The sequence below is a fragment of the Beta vulgaris genome, chromosome 8 (assembly GCF_026745355.1).
Source record: "Beta vulgaris subsp. vulgaris cultivar EL10 chromosome 8, EL10.2, whole genome shotgun sequence".
Taxonomy (NCBI): Eukaryota; Viridiplantae; Streptophyta; class Magnoliopsida; order Caryophyllales; family Amaranthaceae; genus Beta; species Beta vulgaris.
In genome coordinates this window covers 39,649,005-39,671,575 of record NC_079209.1, presented here as the reverse complement: position 1 = coordinate 39,671,575, position 22,571 = coordinate 39,649,005, and the positions used below count along the sequence as shown (strand labels likewise).

Here is a 22,571-nt window from a genome sequence, read left to right as displayed (position 1 = left end):
AACAATTTGCTATTATAAAGGCAGTGAGACTTTAATTTACTTAACTCACTTTATTACTTAGTCAGGTACACTTAGAACTTTATTAATTAAGATCCTATATAATAGTTATTTAGATTAATCATGAGATTAGATCATAGGATCATGGATTTACACGTTGTTCCTTTCCTTGAGGAACAAGCACATCATGCACCACTTTGTATACGTTCAATTAAACGTGTTATATCCAGTATCTCACTTTCCTAAATTCTAGGAAATTGTTAAGCATGATCTCTTAGTGTCTTCTCTTATCCTAAATAAGAGTTTAATTTCAATTCTTTTTAATAATATCTAAGAAGGTTTCTCTTTAAATATAAATTATTTAACTTATTTAAAATCTTTTTCTTAAACCTTCCGAAATTTTAGCCTTAACTTCTATTACCATTAGGACGTGAATATAAGTTAACTATTGATTCATGCTTAATTACTATGTTCCTATGACTATATTAAAGTTCATTTGAATCATTTTACTGTGCCAATACGTCTGTTCCTTTCAGAGGAACTGATAATCATTCTCTTATTACATCCATAAGTTCCTTTACCAATATTAATTATATCCGTAGACAAACCTACAAGATATAATTTTACTTGCACAAAAACTTGAAGAGAAGTTAGATTGAAATAATCCATATATATGTAACAACCACAAAACAACTTCTCTTTCATAACCTTCTTCAATTATGTATTTATAAGAGATATCAAAAATCAAATTTGAGAATAATAATGACCAAGATATATAGTATGTAAAGATTATTACCCAATTTCCTAAGAAATATATTTCACCTTTTACATACTTTTCTAGCTTTTATAGTCATATGAACTCATGTCTAGAACTACTTTCTATGAACAACTAACCTCTACACCAAGAGATGTCAGCTCCTTTCACATTACCTGCAAAATAAGAAAGTTCTTGGTTTTTGGTACCCAAATATATGCTGGGTCCTTTCTTGTTAGTAGGAGCAACATAAAATATCCATATTCATGATGCACGCACATATCTACCACTACAAACAAGGAGCATCACGTACCGACATAAGAAATATTTCAAATATTCATGATGCATAATAAAACTATCTTATTTAGTATCGCTACAAACATAAAGTATCGCATTATGGTTGGGGCTTTACAGTACTTGACTATGACTCGCCCTGATATTACGTATGATGTCCATTTAGTTTCCCGATTTATGCACGCCCCCCACACTGCTCACTTGTTGGTTGTTAAGCGTATATACAGGTACTTGCAGGGTACATCTGATTATGGTCTGTGGCTTAGCCCCTCTAAGACCATGTCCCTTATGATTGCCTATTCTGATGCTGATTGGGATGGCTGTCCCGATAGTTGTTGTTCTACCACTGGTTATGCCATTTTCCTCGGTGGTAATCTTATCTCCTGGCGCTCGAAAAAGCAACCCACTGTTTCCAAGTCTTCCACTGAGGCTGAATATCGTGTTGTTGCTTATACGATTCAAGACACCCTCTCGCTTCGTTCTGTGCTTGCTGAGCTGGACCTAATCATTCGTGCTCCCGTCAAACTGTTCTGTGATAATGTTTCAGCTTCTTATCTTGCTGTTAACTCCGTCCAGCATGATCGCAGCAAACATATTAAAATTGATTATCATTTTTTTCGGGAGCGTATTGCTCATGGTGACTTAGTTGTTCGTTATGCACCTACTGAGTTACAAATTTTTGATATTTTTACAAAAGGTTTGTCTGGTCAGCGTTTTGAGTTTTTACGGTCCAATCTGTACTTTGTTTCCCCTGCACAGATTGAGGGGGTGTAATAGAGGATATTAAGGGTATCCTCGTAATTATACGTTTGTATTTTTTACGTATATATATATATATATATATATATATATATATATATATATATTAATATATATATATAATATATATATATATATTATATATTATATATATATATATATATATATATATATATATGAGCCCTGGCACCCTCATTAGGGTAAGTCGTATCACTATATTCACAAATAAGATGTTTCTTTTGGGAGAATTTATCACCATTAGATAGCAGCTACCGAGTCATTATCAAAATATTTCTGAATTATGGCAGAGTATTAACATCAGCATTCAGGTAGCAAAAGGTGATGTAAGGGTAACGTTATGTGAATTGCGATTTAGGACCTATTGCCTTTGGCATATTCTCAAGCATACTTCTCGAGCATCGCAAAGCTTCCTGTACATGAGAAATTGTATAGGGAGTTGAAGCAAAACATACAAGACTTTGAGCGTATGTTGAGTGAAACTACTACAGATGCTAACAGTGAGTCACAACTATCTCAAATTTTTAAGCCTAATCAAGTTGTTATTATTACCTACATACCCCCCACACCCCCTCCCCACTCTCAAACACCTCAAGAGAAAGGAAAGAACAAAAAACAGAAAGAAAGGAAAGAAGGGATCGGAGAGCAGAGAAAAACAAAATGGAATACCAAAAGAAGGGATAATTCAGGAAACATATATGAGTAAAATGAAAAAGAAGCTAGAATTTTGAGTTAGCTGCAGTTTAACAAGATGAGCTATGCTTTCCAACCCGAATTTGAGTTTTTTTTTTTTGCGTGTGGTTCTTGTTACCTTCACTATATTATGTTTTATCTTGTTACAAAATGAATGTTAATCCTTCTAAGAACTATGTTAAAGGGAGTACGAAACATGCGTTACTGATTAGCTTATATTAAAATAGCTTATGACAACTATATTAAGTTACTAGATGACCCAGAAGTGGATGCAGTTTATATGTCATTATCCACGATACAGGTACATAAAATCTCATAAAAATATACTTCATGTACATTTCTCCCATTGCTAGGCATCACTAGTGGAAAAAGCCTATCCGATGCGGTCAAAATCGGGTTTATTGATTCGGTTTTGGTCTACATTTGGTGGGCTTGTAGCAGATCCAATATATTTACTCATTCGATCCAAAACCATATCAGTTTATTATCTACTGATCCGATTCTAAGGTAAAACTGGATCAGTTAATTACATTAATTGATCCGGTTTTTTCCTCAAAAGCGCGGCAAATTGTCGAAATTCATGTTTCACAAAATGTGCAAACCTGCAGCCTACAAGACTGCACTACATTTTACGTCTCATTCTCACCTATATGTTCGTGGAATACAGTACTCAAAGTCTAACAAATATTATACATAGAAACAAAAATTATACAAAAAAAAAAAAAAATACATTTATATGAAACTAAACATAAATATATAGAAATGACATTTTAATATAAATAAAGAAAATTACACAAATACAATAATAACAATTTAACATATATACACAATATTTCAATATATGAAATTTATCACTTATGCAATATACATGGAAAAAGAAAACAAAAATTAGATTGTAAAGATTTTACCACTTATACAATAATAATTTTTTTTATATCTGCACACCAACAACATACAACATTTATGTTGCAAACCACATCTCAGAAGCAAATCCAAACTAAATCCAGACTAATGAAGTATATGAAAAATTACAACATATACAAAAAAAAACTGGTTAGCGCAATGAAAAATTAAGAAGCATCCAGCCAATATCAGTAAATAAGTATACGAAAATTGCAACATGTACGAAAAAAAAACAAAAATTAGAAAACGAAGAAACAAAAAAACACTACCTAGATAAAACGAAAAAACAAAAATTAAGAGTTCGAAAAAAAATCAAACGAAAATGGAAGCCTAAAAAAAATGAAACGAAAATTGAAGCCCAAAAAAACGAAATAAAAACCTACACCCAAAACCATATCTAAAAACTAAATCCCAAATAAAACGAAAGAGCTCTGGTAAAAAAACAAAAACAAAGAAAGAAACCAACACCTATAACCAGATCCAAAAACTAAATCCCATAAAACTCAAAGGAACCAATTTCTTACATATCTTCGATTTTTCGTTTCGCTCTTCATTTCGTTCTACATTTCGTTTCTTCGTTCTTCTTTTCAATCTTCATTTTCGCTCTTCATTTTCGTTCTTCGTTTAGTGAGGGAGCAGTAGAGAGGAAAGAGAGAGGTAAGACTAAGGTGGTGGCATTTACAAGAGGTGAGAGGAGAGAGGAGGGAGCTGAGTGAGAATTAGGGCTTATGGATCTGTTGTGTGGTGTGAGGGAGCAGTAGAGAGGATGGAGATTAGGGTTTGATATTTTTGAGGGAGGAGAGAGATCATATATGGGGAGTCTAAAAAGAAATGTGTTGAGCCTTCATCTATACTTTAGACCTCTACAAAAAGGCGCATTATATAGGGACCCAGCTCGTTTTTGTTTTTGAGAAAATAACGAAAAATTTGATCCAGTCTTGTACATCGGGTCAGATTTTAGAAAATCGTAGCAGTTTCTACAATATGATCAGTTCACTAAAGGACGGGATCTGATTTTCCGTCCATCTTTCCCTCCCATATTTTTTATCGATTTTCGAATGCGGTTTTGTAAAAATCAAATATGTTACTAAGTGACCAATAAGGTTTTTTCCACTAGTGCATACATTAAACTGGTCAACCTAATGAAGGTACAAGATTTATATGGAGGGCAATGGATGGTTGATAAATACATTATAGCTTGTGATTCCATTACTCTTCTTGGCCCGGGGACACAAAATGCATATGCAAGTCGATCAAATATGTTGTTGATTGGGGTAACAACCACATTAACAAAGTAAGTGAAATAGAAAGTATACATCAGAAATGTACTACATATACATCACCGGCACACTACAGGCCAGGTACATTAAATCGATCATACAAATATATCACAGAGTTATGACATATAGTAGTTCAAGCAGAAAATTATATATATAAAAAAAAACAAGATAAACAATATCACCAGCTTAACAACTAATGATACCAAAATCCAAAAAATAATACCAAAATCAAAGTTAAATACAAAATAATAGGAATATTATGGAAACGATAACCTAATATCTAAGTAGCTCACCGCTAAATTGATGAAAGTAAGAAAAAACTAATGGAATACACACAAAATACATCCATGATTAATATTGATACAAGCAAATACATATTGTTATTTCACTAGGAACACTACAAGAGGGGGGGTGAATTGTAGTGTGGAACTTATTGCCCAAATAATGCGGAATTTAAAACATAAGCAATAAGGAAACGAAAGTGCAAGAGAGATTTTTACGTGGAAACTTCTTGTCTCAATACAAGAAGAAAAACCACGACCTACTCAGGATTTAAACTCTTCACTATAATAGGAAATCTCCTATGATTCAACCTATTACATACTCAAGTTCCACTCACTCCAACTCTCTCACAATCTCCACTCTATACTCTAGACTTAACTCTAAGTCTTTCAAGAGTTCCCACAACTCTTTACAAAAGGTTTACTCAAACCCTTCACCCCTAAATAGACTTCACCCTAAGTCTACGCATACACAACAAGAACTTACTCAAGTTCCTAACTCGAACTTACTCAAGTTCCTAACTCGAACTTGATACAAGAATTCACTCAAACCCTTTACCAAGTTCCATTACAAGAGTTCACTCAAACCCTTTAACCCAAACTCAAATAAGACGCTTGATAATTTGGTTTAACTCTATATATAGAAACTGAATAACTGTAAAGGAACATGACACTCGTAGGAACTTGAAACTCAAAGGAACTGACTCAAACAAGGAATAGAAAATTTATTTTTTAACGCTATTCCTTAAGCCAAACTTATGGAATGACATAAGTCTAACACTATGGAAAGACACTAGTCAGACAATTTGAAACTCAATTGAACTTGTATATTTATAGCAGTCTTTTAGAATGAACGTGGGATTAATCATGTGTTAGTGGTTAAACCATTATCCCATGATGTTCCTTACTCGAAGGAACACGTTCCTCAATCATCCCATGATCTCCATGATCACTGTTAAACGTGGGAGAGAATTACGTTACTGCTTCCTAAAATCTAGCCTTTACTTATGCAACCGTAATTTAAATTTGATTTTTAATTAAAAACTATTTTAATTAATAACATCAAAATTTAATCTTTTTATCAAATAATATATTTAAAGATTTTCTTGTAAATTCGAAAATGATTTTATTTTGGAATAAAGATAAAATCTTTTACATAAAGATCTTTTCTTTAATATCAGATTGTACATATAAAATCATTTTCCTAAAATATAGCCTAAAAACTCAACAAAATCCTTTTAAGCGTTGCACAATATTTTCACGCCTAGTTCCTTGACTGCTACTTTGTTCCTTTAACTTAGATTGATAGACCAGCACGTCTGTTCCTTTAGAGAGGAACAGACTGACAAGTTCTTTAACAACACTCATTATACGTATTGTAAATCTAGCCTTTTTATTTTCCAAAAACTTAAAAGATAAAATTAAATTAATTAAAATCAGATTCCTAAAGAAACCGATTTTATTAAAACTATTTTATTTTAAAACTATCTTTTATTTTAAAACTAAAACTTATCCTAAAACAACTAACGCATATTATTTATAAATATTTAACCACGTAGAGATTTATTAAGAAATAAACTCTAAATAAATTCTTATAGATTAAGATAATAATATGCATCAGATTTATTGACTCTTAAATACTTTTGACTCTAAGTTCCACGAGTTCCTTTGACCTTACGAGTTCCTTTAGACCTTGTTCCATTACCTTTCATGTTTCCATATACTATGAATCCTAGAAAATAAACTCATATTTTCTGCCTTCATGCTCCATGCTGCTCCAACTCAAGAACCGCATGTTGATAGCTCCACCTTTGGAACTTCAGTGTGCTAGTTCCTTTAAGAAACTTCGCACTCATTGTTCCTGCTTAGGAACTTCTTGTTTAACTCTGAAACGTTATATTGCTGCTCCCACTCAGGAACTGCTCCAAACTTCATATTCAATGTTCCTCATAGGATGTACCTAGGAACGCTCTATTTGTGTTCCTTATAGGAACTCTTTTAGGAACCTTCACTTGTGGGAAGACCTTCATGATGTGATATATTCAACCTTTGATGACTTGTTTCATGTTAATGTAATATGCACATCTCAAACACACATGTTAGTTAGATAATCATCATTTGTTTACAATCATCAAAATACTACATGACTCAACACATAACGTCAAATTCATCCCAAAGAATACCAAAATTCCACTATGATTTTCAGTAAATTTCACATAATAAGATGATTAATATCTCAAAACAAATTAATAAAACCTAACCTTTATTCTATCCTTGAGCCTCAAATCAAGCTGAAGATGTCATTAAGATACCAAGATTTAAAGGCGAAATTGAAGAGCAAGAGCAGACAAAATCCAAAAATCAACGAAATCAAATCACAACCCTGCTAATTTCATCCATAATCACGACCCATATTTGATGCGATTGGAAGCAAGAATAGATAATATACATAAAGTGGAAGATCAAATTGCTGCTTGTAACTGATTTCTTCCAAAATCACGAAAACCATCGTTGACGAGTAGTAAAACCAGCTGAAGTTAGTGTCGAAGAGAGAGAATAAGGAATGCATGAAATAGTAGAAGGCTTAAAAGTTTGTAGGGGGTTAAAAAACATGGCAAAATAACCTATAGATCTACTAATATCAAGGGAAAAGATAAGTTTTCACATAACTAGAGCTTCTCGTATAAGTAGGGTGCTCTCAAATGTACACAAATCTATATATATTATATCTATGTACATATACATACATAAATAAATATATATATACATAAATATATATATACATAAATATATATAAATATATATATATATATATATATATACATATATATATACATATATATATATATATATATATACATATATACATATATATATATACATATATACATATATATATATATATACATATATGCATATATATACATATACATATATACATATATACATATATACATATACATATATACATATATACATATATACATATATACATATACATATATACATATATACATGTATACATATATACATATATACATATACATATATACATATATACATATACATATATACATATATACATATACATGTATACATATATATATATATATATACATATATACACATATATATATACATATATATATATATATATATATATACATATATACACATATATATATACATATATATATATATATATATTATATATATATATATATAGAAGTGAGTTCATATGAGAATGCAACTCTAATGAAAAAGTGAGAATGAGTTTTACACGCTATAACTCTTATTAATAAGTGATGTAACTCTAATGAAAAAGTGATGTAATTCCAGAAACAAAATATTTGAAAAAAAATATAAAAAAAAACAAAGTTTTTTTGAATTGAAATTTTTTTAGAGGGATATAACTCTAATGAATAAGTGTTGTAACTCTAAACCAATCGTGTGGTTGAGATTCATTCTCATTTCTCATGTGATCTTGCCTATATATATATATATATATATATATATATATATATATATATGAGTCCTTGGGCATTGCTTGGGCCTCCTGATAGGGTTGAGAAAAAGATGATGTTACGGCACGGCAGGTTTTGACCATTTCGCTCACGTCTTTCGCATTGGCAGGGAGAATCCAACACCAGTAAGGGTCTACTTCTTGCTTGAAGTCAAGTGAAGATGTGGCATCAGAGTCCTCCTTCCTACCTATAGTGTGCGTGTGTGGGTCTATCTTCTACTAGTGATTAACGTGCAAAAGCTTATTCGAGCTTGCCTGTAAGCCCTTCTAGAGTCAGATTCATGTATATATAGATATATATATATAGATATATATATATATATAGTATATATATATATATATACACACATATATATATATATATATATATATATATATATATATATATATATATATATATATATATATATACATATATATATATATATACATATATATATATTTATATATATATAGATATTTATATATATATATAAAAAAATGGATGCTTATACATGCAAACTGATTTTTTTTATTTATTTTTCTAAAACAAACAAAACAATATTTGGTTGGTTTAACATATCTACGAGTCAACAAGGCAAGAGAGAATACAAGCTTTTATCTAGCGTAAATGATAAGAAGGTTTGATTAAACCAATTGCATATACCAATTAATATAATTTATACTAAAACACATATAACTAATGTATACATAATAATTAAAGATCAAGCCACGTAAACGTACCTTGATAATTCACGAAACAAGAAAATAAACTAGTAAGGGAATGTTCTTGAACGAAATCCTCCTATTAATTATAAACTAGTTCTAATCAAAACGATGAACAATATATGAACTCTAAAAGAAAATTATGCTAAACTAACTAATTATAAACATGATTCATGCTCAAACAATTAAAACATATTTTTATAAAACTCAAAAAGATCAAAAACTAGGAATTAAAACAACTTGAAAAAAACCAGAGTACTTACAAAACCTCCCGCTAAAATTCCTCGGTGAAAAACTAAAACTACTCAAAGAGACTACTCACTTTAAGGAAAACTTTATAAGGAACTCTCAAGATTTTTGGTGAAGAGAAAGTGAAGAATTAGAGGGGTATTTATAGGGTAAACTAGGGTAGAACATAGGTAAAACTTTCCTAAATCATTAAAATTAGGGCAAAATAATTTTAAAATTTTTGCAACATTCTACAAAGCTGCCGTGCAGAAGCTGTAGAATGTAGCAAAAAAAATTTCTTTTTTTTTAAAAAAAATAAACTCTTCCCTTTATTTGTAAAAATTCTTTTCTTAAATCAATTTTGTTTGATTTTAAAGAGATTGTTAAATCTTCCCAAATCAATTAAAATCCCATACTTTCTAACTCAATATAAATCTTATAAAAATCTGATTTTATAAGATTTAACAAAATATTTTAAATATTTAAAGTTTTTAGTTTTATTTAAAAGAATCGATTTTTCAAAACAACACTTATAAAAAATCCGAAAATTACATAATAAAATGTATAATCTAATTTTATTACCCAAAAATGAATTTTGGATTTTATAAATTTATTTATCAAATATTTGTTTAAATAACTAATTAAATGAATAAGATAATGACATGAGCAACTATTGTTAAAAATTACTAAAATAACCTTTAAAATTCAAACTATATTTCCCTCCAAATGATTCCCTCCAATGTGATTTTAAAATAGTTTAAAATGAGTTTTGAAGATAAAATTTAAAATTGTTTTAAGTAATCTCAATAAATGCCTAAAAATACGGGGTATTACAGGTATGAGGCCAGTACGTCATTGAACTCAAAAACCGATCTCACTAGGCCGCTGAAGTATATATTACATGGTGCCGTCCATTTGGATTATCCTCGACCATTTTTATAGAATACTTAAACCTTTTTCCAACCTCTCCAAGAGCCAAAACAAACAGACATCCAAGAATTCCTCCTGATTTAGCCTCGAAATGCAGAAAAAAAATCATGGAGTATGCTAAATCTATCTATCCTGAAGTCGGGAGATAGAACACGGAAGGATCGATCCTCAAGCTTTGTCTATCTATCAGACAAGTTTGTTCATCAACCTTTTGCCAATTTCAAATTGCTTCATGCGTCAGAGTCAAATGAGTAGCTAAATCTTTGAAATTCCTTACCTTTGCCCTGCAATTTTTTATTTGGCAACAAAATGTTGTAGGCATGGCACTGTTTGTACGCTGAGTATGCTGACCAGGACCTCCTAGCCTGAGTACAGAAACATGCTCGGCACTGGTACTTGTGTCTGAGTGCTCGGGCTCGGTACTAGCAGTGACGTCTGATTTCTCGGGCTCTGTACTAGAACTGAAGTATGAGTAATGGTCCCCAAAACCAATCACAAAGATAGGGATATGCTCCTCGAAAACATCCGAAGGCTCCCCAAGTTGCCACACTCCGTGCCAGTCCTGATGATTATAAAGATGATCATGGGGCTGGCCATGATCATAATGATGATTGTGATGATGATGGTTGTGATGATGATCGTGATGATGATGGTCGTGATGATGATCATGATGATGGTTTGCCGAATCCATGTTAGTTGATCAATTTTTTTAATTCAACAAACATTGCACATATCTACTTGTTATCATTGATAAATCTATTTATTTCTTAAGTATCTTTGAACATATCATCTTGTATTTATCTCTTAGCCTATATAAAGGCGTTCACATGATTAATATAACTTAAGCTCACTTATAAACTTTTATCATTTTCAGCTCATTGTGTTTAATTGCAAGAAACTGAATCAAAGTCTCATTGAAGAAATTTATTTTTCTTCCGAATTTTCTACCCAAGACCATGGTGTGTTCATGAAACAATTACGCTTACTTGAGAAGCATTCGATTAGAGTTATTGTGGGAGTTATTATAAAACTTAGCTACCGACAACCGAGTTTCAGTATGATACAAATGAAGATGAATCCCCTCAAGTGCATCTTGGGAGAAAAAGAGGAAAGTCGAAAAAATTGGCAACGAGGGGTAAAAAAAAAAAAAGTAAGAGCTTGTCTTCTTGTATCGATGACCCTTGACGAGCAGACAATAATATTTCTCTATGAATTTGAGTATCTCATAACCCTTATGTTTTCGAAAAGTTACGTAAATATATCAACTAAAATGGATGTTATTCTTGGGCATAACCAATTCATCACTACTTTCCATGTACTTTGTAATCCCGAGATTCGAGAGTCAACCGAAACAAAGGAAGCAACCCAGATTATGATTGTTGTCACTTCTGAAAGTGCCTGTCTCGTCCAATTCTCTAATGAAGTTGAGAGATCAATTATTAATCTTAATTAGCAATCACTATCATCCTTGGCGGTATTTAGAGAAAAAATGATGAAGCCTTCTAGAAGTATTTGTCACATCGACATTGACAATAGTGATTTTCAAATAAAGGAAAAGAATATGGGAGCTATTTTACCAAGTGTCAATGTCGACATAGTAGAACAAAGAAAAAAAATGAGGGGATGATTCATGTGAATCATGCTTCTATATCCTATGGATGGTTACTTGTAAAGGTAATTCTCATGCCGCTCTTTGCTCGGTACATATATCATCCGACTAATCATTTCAAATTATGGTCTATGACTCTATGTTGCAATCCTTGATTTCTTAGATTGTTATGTAAATAATCAAATTTTAGAAACTTCAATTTAAGAGGGTGAAAGTTTAGATTTTATATTTTTGGTCTATTTTGCCATCACTGATTCCTTAGATTTGTTGACTTGATTACAACGATTGCATATTTTTGGTCTACGTTACATATTCTGGTCTATATTATATATTTTGGGTCTATGTTACAAGGACTACACATTATTGGTTTATGTTACATATTTTTGGTCTATGTTTCATATTTTTTATCTATGTGTCAAGGATTGCATATTTTTTTATATATGTTTCATATTTTTGGTCTATGTTTCAAAAATTGCATATTTTTGGTCTATGTTACAAGAATTGCATATTTTTTGTCTATATTATAAAGATTGCATATTTTTGGTCTATTTTACATATTAGAATTGGTTTAGCAACATAGTAGAATATGTTGGAACTTTTGAGATATATAGCTTCAAGGATTTTTCACTTCAAAATTTATCAATCCATAAAACCAAAAATTCGCAGATTTTTGGGTTGACAAACATTGTTCCATACCCACCAAGTTGATCAATTTTGTTTGCCGATTAGTTGATCAATTCCGCCAAGGATAAGTGTGATTGCTCCATTAAGATCACTAATTGATCTTCCAACTTCACTAGAAAATTGGACGAGACGGCAACTTTCAAAAGTGACGGCAACCATAATTTGGATGGCTTCCTTTTTTTTAGTTGATTCCCGAAGCTCGGGATTGCAAAGTTTATGAAAAGCGGTTTTAAATTGATTATGGCCAACAATAACATCCCTCCTCGTTGACATACTTATATAACTTTTCGAAAACATAAGGGTCTTGGCTCCTGGAAATAGCTTCCCGCCCTCGGTACCAAATCTCCACCACCTATTCTTGACATCCCTTAAACCGAGCAAGTACATATTGACTCTTTTATAGAGTAATATTAGTGTTTGCTCGTCAAGGGTCATTGATACAAGAACACTAGCCCGTATCTTTTTCGAAGCAACATTCATTTTACCCTTCTTTGCCAATTTTTTCGATCTTCCTCTCCTCTTCCAGGAGGCACTCGAGGGATTACATCCTCATCTGTATCATACTCAAACTCTGGTGTCGGTAGCGAAATGACATAAACTTCTTCTTTTGAAGGAAGTTCTGGAACTCCTAGAGTGACTCTGGTCGAATGCTTCCCAAGTGAGCGAAATCGTTTTATGAATACGTCATGGTTTTGGGTAGAATGTTCGGGAGAGAAATCAATTTCTCCGAGAAGATTTTGATTCAGTTTCTTGCAGTTAAAAACAATAGGCTGAAAATGATAAAGTTGGGTCTTTATACAATTGCTAAGAGATAAATACCAAATTTAATCTAATGACATGTTAAGAGATACTTACAAAATAAATAGACAAATTTAGCTAATAAAACATGAGGGCTAGGAGCATAACGTTTCTCAACTAGAATATAAGTTGGCAAGCAAAATGTTCTGTTATGGAAGAGATGAATATTTTTTTTATTGGAAAAATAATTCAATTCAACAATTAATAATAATTATTTTTAGAAAGTGATAGTAAAAAAGAGGTCAACACCATGCACTTTTAGGCTTTAGCAACCAACTATATATACAAACGCTAGACACTTTCCTCTTCTTCCTGCAATCCATCTAAGCTTCTCTTACACTACTCTAGTCTGTGACATTCTTGAATTATTGAAGCAGTGATTATAACCCACTACCAGTAAATGATTAAAAACAGTGATTAAACCCATCTAATTAGTGTTTATTTTGACAAGTAAAGTGTCATGCTATTCGTTAAGGATATGAGATCAAATACTGAACATTTGAAATGATATGATTTGTTGTACTGCTTAGCCTTGGCGCCATTAGAATTCATGAGTTCTTTTTGTTTGAGAGATAATGTCTCGATCCCAATTTATAGTGCTTATATTTCATTTTGGATGTTCTAAGGCCTCAAGGGTCTTCCAAAGTAAAGAACTTAACAGTATTATTGTTATTTCTTGATCCCCTTTATTAATAGCTTTGGTCGAGTACTTTTTAGTAAATCATTATTGATTTACGGTTAGTTTAAGCTCTGTTCACTTCTCTTCTTTGGTATGTATTTTCTAGGATTCATTGCGAGCATTTAGGGGTTAAAATTTAATCAACAAACCAGTGAGACAATGTGTGGAATTATACAGAGTACAAACAAAAATGATAATATCATAAAGACAAAGGTAGTAGAAAGAGATGATATTTCTTGAGATTATACTTGTTAGTGTAATTAGTCTGTCAAAATCATTGATGGTAATTGACAGAACATATCTTATTTTATTATGTGGTAGTCATTAGCCATCTAGCAATTTACGCCATGCCTCAAGTGTTTCATAGAGCATAATATTGTATCTTGGGTACCTCAAATAATAGTTTTCAGGAAAGAAAATAATTTAGAAAACCTAAAATGTTGAACAATGTAAGACTCTGAGCCACACTTGTAGGCTATAGCAGAGGTTTAGAACTTTTTTAATCAACATTTAGGGTTAATGCTAGTATTATAGAACTTCAGAATTTTAGATTATTAAGCACTCTATGTCCCTGCTTTTCCTCTTTATAGTAGGGATTGATAATTTCATACATGTTTTTTTTTTCAACCGTGAACATAGATTATTAATACCGAACAACTTTCGTGATCTTTTATTTCATTTCCGCTATGAGTACTATTGGATATTTCATATTTGCATCTGATATAATTTGTCAATGTCATCCATTGCTTTTAGAAAAAAAGCTTTTATAATTAATGTTTAAGATGGAAATCACTAGAAGTACATTGCAATAATGGTCAGAGTACACAATGCTGCATTGATTAATGACACTGAGCTTTCTTTCAACAGGTTGCAGCCTCGTGAAAAAAGGATATGATGGACTGCAAAGGGGTCTTTTTGGTTGGTTTCTTGCTCGTGAAGCTGTTCTTGTAAGATTACAAGGTTATTTCTTTTGCTCTTGTTATATTGATGCTTTCCCCTGGATGTATAATTATGTATAATAAATTGGGGTACTAAGCCTTAGATCTAAATGTATAATTCTAATATGTGGCAGACAGTTGCAGGCAGAAGCTCATTGGGAACCTCTATCATACATGTGGTTAGTTTCTATTTGGTTCTAAACCTTATGGAGTATATTTTTTTTTTGTGAAACATAGATGGTAGGGAATTTCATGGAATCTCCCTACTTTTACCTCCCTTTGTTATTCTGTTGCCAAATTGCTACTTGTCTCTTTGCCTTTTTGAACCATTTTTTTGTTGTCAGATTTGTTGCATTTTTCTCCTGGGCACATTGATGCATTTATAAGGAAGTATGCCCAATAGGTGAGCTAATGTAGAGAATATTGGTATTGACTTAATTGAGTGTAACAAAGGAACCATATTGACGAATAAATTTGAACTTTTGGGATGGGAATCAAGCAAAACTAATACTACTACTTTACTTTTGGGATGAGAATAAAGCAGAACTCATACCACTACTTTCTCAATCCATCTGAAGGGGGATCGTAAGTGGTTCTTTAATGTTCATACATTCAGTTCTTTTTTGTTGTAGTGAATACTTATTTTTTTATTTGCTGCATTCTTACGCCTTATTATTTGATACCAGGTATCTCCACTTATATACAAGTTATGATTGTTAATGTTAATTTATTTTCTTTAACTACATACTATTATATTTAATGACTTTTGTAGTTTTCATGATCAATGACTTGTTATTTTAAACAATGTTATTGTAGTACTATCATGACGCTCCTCCAACCTCTCAAGATAACATTGATGAACTCGATCAAAGAGGTGTATGGATTACATAGCGAGGGATCAACTCAAAGAATAGATGATGAATGAGTTTCTACCACAGTCCCTTCTTTGACGTACATATACATTTAAGATTTGAATATCAATTTTTGGATTTGGATATTGACATCATGTGGATGTGGCTTAGGCTAAATTTGATCTTGTTTATGATTTAGAATAATATTACTAAGTATATAGTAGTTTTTGGAAGTTTAGAATTATGAATATTAGAATTATTCTGTGATACAAAGAATTTCAGAAGTTTGGAATGTCATATTCAATTTATTGATTATAAGATTTTATGGGTTGAGTATTAATTATATAGAAGATACAGGTATTGTATCGTATGACATTGTTGTGCTGTGTGGTGCAACGCCTACTGCCAATAGAAGCGTGAAATGAGAATTTGATTATTTAAAAAAAAAACAAATATCATAGATAACAGTTATAGGTAAAATATGCTATATATATTATAGGAAAACATAACAGTTATTCAAGATAAGTGTTAAATTTTCCTTCTTTCAATTTATTATATAAATAACAAACATAACACTTATTTACAAAATATGTTATCTAGCGGTATAACTTGTATTATAAATGACTGTTATGTTTTCTCTAGCAAACATAACACTTTCATTAGGTGTTATGTTTTACTTTACATTACATTGACTTGGATAACACCTCAAAACAGTTATGTAAAGCCTTTTTTAACAGTTATCTTTGCCCTTTTTTGTAGTAGTGTAGAAACTTTTCAGGTTCCTTTTCTTCAATAGATAAAATCCAACATTTGGATTTCGAATTACTCGAATAATTAAAAATCGGCTGGACTAGGAAAACGGTACTTGTTATAAGAGTTAATTTATCTCCCATAGAAAAGAGGTGATTAGATTTAGGGGTTTGAAGTTGAAGAGGTAAATTAGGATTTAAGAAATTAGGGTTTGGGGAAGGGGTATAGAAGAGCGCCAATTCATATATACCGATAAGATTTTTTTTGCTTTACTTTCTCCGGTTGAACTGTAAACCACCACCATCTTTGTACGTGCCGTCTCGTTAGTGTTCAGACTGCTGAATTTTGAGTAGAAATTTTTTGGAGATTATGTTCTTGTTGATGAAGCCAAGTTGGTTGGCCTCTTCATTATGCGGAGAAGGCTTTTGCTTGCTTGATTTTTTATTTTGTTTAAAAAATACGTACAAGGAATTTTTTGTGTCGGATGTTTTTTTTAAAAATAAAAATAAAATAAATAAATATTGGCATCACAGTTGTTGAACATTTTATTAAATAAACTACAAATTTATTTGATTGTTTAAAGTTTATTTGTATGTTAAATTTACTTGTTGGGTGGATACATATCCTACCAAAACCATTTTTGCGGGCGGCTAAAAACATCTAAAAATGGCCTAATACAACAAATCCAGCTCTGAATCCATTATTAGAAAATTGTTCGTCCTTCCGGACATCTTTGATCAACGCGTCACTAGTAAATCACAATTTTGATAATTTCGTACGTTGTCTACCACTTAGGCGATTATAAATGAGCAAGATGAGAGATTACAAGATTTAAAGAACCACTATGGTGAGGAAGTTTATCAAACTGTCGTGACTGTGATGAGCGAGTAAATGAGTACAATCTTAGTGGCCGATATGCTATACCTGAGCTCTGGAACTTCAAGGATGATAGAAGGGCACCCATGGGTGAAGGTTTAGAGTACTTGGTGAATATTTGGAAATTACAGAATCTTCTTCCTGTGTAACTTCCAGGTTTTCACCAAGTACTCTAAACCTTAATTCACCCAAGGTTGCCCTTCTATCATCCTTGAAGTTCCAGAGCTCACATACAGCATATCGGCCACTAGAATTGTATGTACTCATTTACTCGCTCATCACAGTCACGACTGACCCCACACTAGGTCGGGCATGTTGTCACCAATGAGCTTTCTGGACTGATAAACTGACCGCACGGGCCAACACAAGTCCTTTCAATGCATTTTGTCCTCACTCATGCGCACCCTGAGAAACTTCCCATGAGGTCACCCATCCTAAGATTTCTCAACGGTCGAATTTCAGTTCTGAGTAGGTTGTTCGACGTTCGGGGAAGACCCCCAAAGAGGCTGTTACCAGTCCGTCGACCGACAGCCGACAGGTTCGGCTGGGACCCCCGTTCCCAGCACTCAGAGACAATCCTTTTCCTGATGTTACAAATCCATTTTTCCGACTTCATTTTCCTATATTGTTCCATTCAAACCATATAAATTTCGCAACTAACTTTGACAATTATAAAGTACATGTAATTTCTTCTGCTAGTAATACCCTAAACATATATTGAGAAGTTACACCCGAGTAGTTCTTAATATAGGAATTAAATATACAGTAGGAACGCGCTTTTATAATGTTATCGAACCTAGTTATAATAGTATAAACGCGTATTTATACCAGTTAATTACACCTCCTCATTTTGAAATTATCACAGGGAAATTCCACATTTAACTTCCCAAACTCAATAGAGGGAAATTCCAACTCTAGCACACTTGTTATTGCAGCTCGTTCAATATATCTCTTCAACGAGAATCAGAATTCTTGGTTGGTTATGGTAGAAGAAGTCGATCCTAGAAAAATGTCACCTTAACACCATTTTCCGATGGATACCTATTGTGTTTGGATACCGTCAGAATTCATATATGCTACGAAAACAGACATATATAAGACTGAAAACTTAACATTATAGTTATCAGGATGTCAATCGAGAATATTAGCCATAGTCGTATAATGCAGTTAATGTGCGTGGATTGTCCCAATAACCCGTTAGTCATCTTAAGTAACTTCTTTGGATTTGGTAACATTCCGAGTGAATAAAAATCACATTCCCAAGTAAATAAAAACAACAAATTCGAAAGTTTCATGAGATAGTTTGTTCTCAAGATCCGGTACACGTCTGTCTGACATTTTCGTCATTGGATCATTAGGAGTCAATTTGGTAAATGCAGAGTGTTATCAACACTTTATTCATCACAAATTAGTCAAAAGTTTCGCCTAGACATAGTAGATAAACAAACAACATTGATTCCAAAAAGAGAAAAGACATATACTCTTATTTTCCTTTTCTTAACTGTTGTGTATTTTTCTTACCTCTAATTTTACAATCTTTTGAAAAATAGTATAATATCTACCACCCATGCAATTATCTCATAAAATTATTATATAAAACAACGTAAATTATAGACTAAGAATATACTTATACCTTATTTGGTTGATCTTTTTTAGGATATAGAAACCGATTCAATAATTTGAATTTATTACTCCGTGTTTGATTTGGATAGTGGGTTAACCATTACCCTTAATTGAGGGTAACCCAAACCCCCAAATATTACCCTCCAAATTACAGGACTAACAAAATCCTTTCAATTCCCTTACAAGTGATTCTTTTTCATTGTTGAACCAAACACCCAATAGAAGTAATAATTTTTGTTACTCTTTCCCTCTACTTAATTCCATTCTCTTTCCATTCCTCTATTTGAACCAAACGCCTTCTTGAATTCTACCTCAAATATCATGTGAAATAAATTGATGGAGTAGAAGACAATGCAACAAATACAATCTCGAGCTTGGATAGACGTCTCACAGTGAAGTGTCAAATGATATCTTACAAAATTTTTGATACCAAAACTAAGTCAAATTGGTACCAAAATAGAGTCATTTGATACCAAAACCAAAGTAACTCTATTTTGGTACCAAAAAGAAATTTGGTACCAGGGCTACATATTGATACTTAATGACTTTATTTTGGTACCACTTTAACTTAATTTTGGTACCAAAATTTTATGAGATATTGTAATGATGTCATGAGAGATTTGCGAACCAAATAAGATATCATCTCTGTTGATTACATCATCAACCAGAAGTTTCATTTTTGGGCGAGATGTATGGGGACTTGGAAATTTGTAATCCAACGACCTTTATGGTCGATCCGTGCAATCTTATGTGATTGGTCCACAATCTTGGCCTTTCCAGCTCTTCAATTTCCTATAAATTCCTCTAACATAATTTTCACTCTCACTCTCTCCTCTATTATCATTCTCACCTAGAATCATTTTACTCTCTGCTGCCCACCTAAACATCATCTCTCCGCCGTTGAGCTGCAGGTGTTTGCTTCAGCTTTTATGGTCTCTCTGCCACCGTGGACTATGATTTTGGTAGGATATGTTTCCACCCAACAAATTAATTTAACATAGAAATAAAATTTAAACAATCAAATAAATTTGTAATTTATTTAATAAAATGTTTAACAGCTCTGATGCCAATATTTATTTAATTTTTTTAAAAAAACATCATATTCCTAGACCAGCTGATGTATCCTATCCCTAGCCTACCACATTGAGGCTCGTTTTGATATGTTTTTACTGCGTGTAAGAGGCAGAGAGTGAAGAATTGAAAAGGTCGTTTAATTGAAATTCTTACCAAAAAAGTGAAAAATAAAATGAGCAATCTCCATCTCAACCGTTCAGTTGTACACAACCTTATTTTTTGTGTTGATTTATATTTTATGAACAATTATCTTTATGAACAACAACTCTTATGCCAATATTATGGAATCATCACGACCACACGCAAAATGAATAGAAAGATGTAATAATTGAAACAGAAAATATATTAGGGGTTATGTTGCAGTACTTAGTACCTAGCTAGTAGAAGACAACGCAACAAATACAATCTCGAGCTTGGATAGACGTCACACAGTGAAATTTCAAAATGATATCTCACAAAATGTTTGATACCAAAACTAAGTCCAAGTGGTACCAAAATAGAGTCATTGATACCAATACCAAAGTAACTCTATTTTGGTACCAAAGAGAAATTTGGTACCAAGGCTACATTTTGATACTAAATGACTCTATTTTGGTACCACTTTAACTTAATTTTTGTACCAAAATTTATGAGAAGTCATTTTACAATCTCATTATAAATTACCAACACTTTTTCCACATTCTTTTACTAAGTTAATAACAATGAGTGAATGTCATATAGGCTCATAGTTGGTTAGCAACTCAGCATGCATTCACAAGTAATCAAGTAAGATGATGTCGTAAAAACAAGATCTCTACTCATTCATACTAATACACTGCACCTCTTCAACTCCTTGATGCATACTGTAATGATGTCATGAGAGATTTGTGAACCAAATAAGACATCATCACTGTTGATTACATCATCAACCAGAAGTTTCATTTTTGGGCGAGATGTATGGGGACGTGGAAAGTTGTAATCCAACGACATTTATGGTCGATCCGTGCAATCTTATGTGATTGGTCCATAATCTTCGCCTTTCCAGCTCTCCAATTTCCTATAAATTCCTCTAACATAATTTTCTCTCTCTCTCTCTCTCTCCTCTATTATCATTCTCACCTAGTATCCTTTTACTCTCTACTGCCCACCTACACATCATCTCTCCACCGTTGAGCTGCAGGTGTTTGCTTCAGATTTTATGGCCTCTCTACCACCGTGGGCTATGATTTTGGTAGGATATGTTTCCACCCAACAAATAAATTTAACATATAAATAAAATTCAAATAATCAAATAAATTCGTAGTTTATTGAATAAAATGCTCAACAGCTCTGATGCCAATATTTATTCATTTTATTTTTAGAAAAACAGCCTATTCCAAGACCAGCTGATGTATCATATCCCTAGCCTACAACATGGAGGCTCGTTTTGATATGTTGTTACTGCGTGGGAGAAAGAGAAGGTGAAGAATTGAAAAGGTCGGTTGAAATTCTTACCAAAAAAGTGAAAAATAAAATGAGCAATCTCCATCTCAACCGTTCACATGTACACAACCTTATCTTTTTTGTTGATTTATGTTTTATGAACAATTATGTTTATGCACAACAGCTCTTATGCCCATATTCTGGAATGACAAGAATCACACGCAAAATGAATAGAAAGATGTAATAATTGAAACAGAAAATATATTAGGGGTTATGTTGCAGTACACAGTACCTAGTAGAAGACAACGCAATAAATGCAATCTCGAGCTTAGATAGACATCTCACAGTGAAATGTCAAAATGATACCTCACAAAATTTTTTATACCAAAACTAAGTCAAATTGGTACCAAAATAGAGTCTGTTGATACCAAAACCAAAGGAACTCTATTTTGGTACCAAAGTGAAATTTGGTACTAGGGCTACATTATGACTTTATTTTGGTACCACTTTAACTTAATTTTGGTACCAAAATTTTATGAGATGTCATTTTACAATCTCATTATGAATTACCAACACTTTTTCCATAATCTTTTACTAAGTTAATAATTATGAGTGAATGTCATATAGGCTCATAGCTGGTCAGCAACTCAGCAAGCATTCACAAGTAATCAAGTAGGATGATGTCATAACAACATCTCTACTCATTCATACTAATACACTGCACTTCCTCAACTCCTTGATGCATACTGTAATGATGTCATGAGATATTTGCGAACCAAATAAGACATCATCTCTGTTGATTACATCATCAACCAGAAGTTTCATTTTTGAGCGAGATGTATGGGGACGTGGAAAGTTGTAATCCAACAACCATTATGGTCGATCCGTGCAATCTTATGTGATTGGTCCACAATCTTCGCCTT

The 22,571-nt window shown here is 32.3% G+C and overlaps 1 long non-coding RNA gene across 1 annotated transcript; it reads left to right on the top strand.

Moving 5' to 3' along the window:
* Nucleotides 1–14,615: 14,615 nt before the first annotated feature.
* Nucleotides 14,616–16,266, top strand: LOC125492349 (uncharacterized). Its single transcript, XR_007268921.2, has 3 exons — nucleotides 14,616–15,095; nucleotides 15,208–15,252; nucleotides 15,890–16,266. It is a non-coding gene; the product is annotated as an uncharacterized LOC125492349 (long non-coding RNA).
* The last annotated feature ends 6,305 nt before the right edge of the window (nucleotides 16,267–22,571 follow it).